Source organism: Corvus brachyrhynchos, unplaced genomic scaffold, assembly GCF_000691975.1.
Source record: "Corvus brachyrhynchos isolate BGI_N302 unplaced genomic scaffold, ASM69197v1 scaffold255, whole genome shotgun sequence".
NCBI lineage: Eukaryota > Metazoa > Chordata > Aves > Passeriformes > Corvidae > Corvus > Corvus brachyrhynchos.
The window spans coordinates 6,967,494-6,969,731 of record NW_008238358.1 but is presented as its reverse complement, the minus strand read 5'-3'; the positions used below and the strand labels follow the sequence as shown (position 1 = coordinate 6,969,731).

The window sequence follows — 2,238 nt, the reverse complement described above, 5'->3', positions numbered from 1 at the left end:
CCCGGGCGGGGCCTGCCGCCGGGCCGCGGGGTCCTGCAGCAGCGGCGAGCCTTGCCTCGATGCATCAGGGCATGGTAAAAGCGCTGGATGGGAGACCCTTGTCTCCCTGTTGCCGACCTGGTGAAACGGTTACCTGGCACATGGGAAGAGCTTGATATGGCTGCTGCGTAGTGTTACACGGGGTCGAGCTTTTATTTCTCCCCAGGATTCAATATGGAGCCGTGGGAGAGGACTTGGCACTTTAATCCCTTCAAAGAAACCGATCTAATTCAAGCCCTACAACTCTTGAAAGTCTTTGAGCGGACAGTGATTGTTTCCACAGGAAAGGCAGATAAAGATCTCTGTGTGCTGGCGTTTAAAGAGACTTCAGTGGCGGTGCGAATACAATTGAAGCCAGCGACTGCGGAGAGGATCGAGTTACCTGTGCAAACAGCTCCGGAGGACCAGAGCCAGCCAGCATCTGCCCGAAAGAGCACCCCCACCTCCTCAAGACGGAGATGAACGTCCTGGTTTGGTACCTGGCCAAACAGGCCGGCGTTTGCGATGGCCTCGGAGCAGATGGGGAAGCGGGGAGGAGAGGAGAGCGTTTCCAGGGCCCCCGGCGGAGCGCGGAGCTGAGCGGGCCCACGGAGAAGCGCGGGGCCCCGCCTGCCCCTCGCTGGGCGGCACATGCGAGGGGTCCCGCCAGCTCTGCAGCCCACTGAGCTCAGCAGCCGGCGATGGCGGCAAGCTGTGACCCAGATGTGCCTGGTGCTGGTTAGAGGGTCAATAGCCACACATGGTCGAACGCAAAGCAGGTTAGATCCTTCATACACACACGGGTATAGACATGTATAGACAGAGGCCGAAAAGTGCGGGGTGAGGTAACAAAGCGCTCGGGGCCGACCTTGGCTTTGGGGCAGGAGGTGAGTGAACGGGTGAGGCAGAGACCCGGTAGCAGCGTTCGTGCTCCCGAGGAGCCGCCCAGACCTGCACTCCCTCCTGCGCAAGACAGGCCGGCTCGGCAGGCCCGCCAAGAGAGACTCCGGTCTTCATTTAAAGAAATTATGTCTTTTACACCCGGCTCCCTCTAGGGAAAAGGAAACTTTTCCCTCCTGCTTCCCGGCTACCCGGTTTCTCGGTGTGTCTGTCTGAGAGAGCGCTTGCTGCCGGTGGCAGCCCGCCACTCCTCCCCGGCCCCGGCTGGGCGCCTGGCCTGGCCCCGCGCCAGGCGGGGGCTCCCGGTAACAAGGGGGCAATGCCGGCTGAGCGATGTGAAACTCCAACTACCAGAAGAGAAAATGCACGGTTATTTGCGGAGTCATATTGAGGGCATACCCCTCAGCCTCGGGGGAAGGGCGGGCGGCGGGAGGGAGCGGGGAGGAACCACCGACAATTACTCCAGGGAAGTTTTACGGCTGGGATCGACCAGCCCCGATCAGGTGAACTCGCTGTGCTCTGTTACTTTGAGTCATTAAACACTATCAGAGGAATCCGGAGGCAGATTTCTCGAGCGATAACAAAGACGCGTTGTCACTTTAGGACTCTGCCACAAATTTAATTGCAAAAAAAAAAAAAAAAAAGGAGGGGGGATCCAGTGTCTTGCACATCCAACGCGAGGGTCTCTAGGCGGTAAGGGGTCCTTTGATCAAGAAAATCCAATTATTTGTGTATATACATTTCCCACATAGTGATTACTTCATTAATTGTCCCGCCTTTATCTCCTCCCTTCCCATCCCCCCTAATAATCAGTTCTTTTATCCAGACCAACAAACACACCATAGGAGCTTTGTGGATTCAAAGGATTTGCTTTCGCTTCTGAAAGAGCCGCTATTCTTTGATGATTGGGTAGCGGCAAACTTCAAAGCCATAAATCTTCCCTCTGACTGGTTGGCGGCCCAGCAAAGTCCTTATCAAATTCTTGGAGGTGATCCTGGCGCAGTCAGACAGTCCGCGGAGATCGCGCAGCGCGAGGGGGGTGGGACGCGCACGGAGGCGAAGAGATCAGAAGGAAAGGGAGAGAGAGGGGGAGAGAGAAGGAAACTGGGCAGCTTCTCGTCTTCCCCTCGGCGTCCTCATGCCTCGGCAGTGCCCCGGCGCCTTCCCTTCGCCCTGGGCGCAGTAGTCATGGCCGCGGTGGCTGTCCTCCGGAACGACTCCCTCCAGGCTTTTCTCCAGGTCAGTACCCCCGCCCGGTGTAGGTCGGGATGCGCCGAGTCCTGCGGCTGTGAGCCGCATTGCGCGGGGGCAGCTGGGGGC

The 2,238-nt window shown here is 58.1% G+C and overlaps 1 protein-coding gene across 19 annotated transcripts in view; it reads left to right on the top strand.

The window, feature by feature from the left end:
• MYO3B (myosin IIIB) overlaps positions 1-2,238 on the top strand; it is a 252,842-nt gene that overhangs the window by 225,337 nt on the left and 25,267 nt on the right. The window contains exons 41-42 of one of the 19 annotated variants that reach the window (XR_001862402.1): positions 323-797; positions 1,745-2,230. The exons of 17 other annotated variants lie outside the window; for them this stretch is intronic. The gene's annotated coding sequence lies outside the window, so the exon portion shown is untranslated. Of the gene's footprint in view, positions 1-322; positions 2,231-2,238 lie in introns of those variants that run through there. One more of the 19 variants, XM_017735710.1, reaches the window with a different exon arrangement.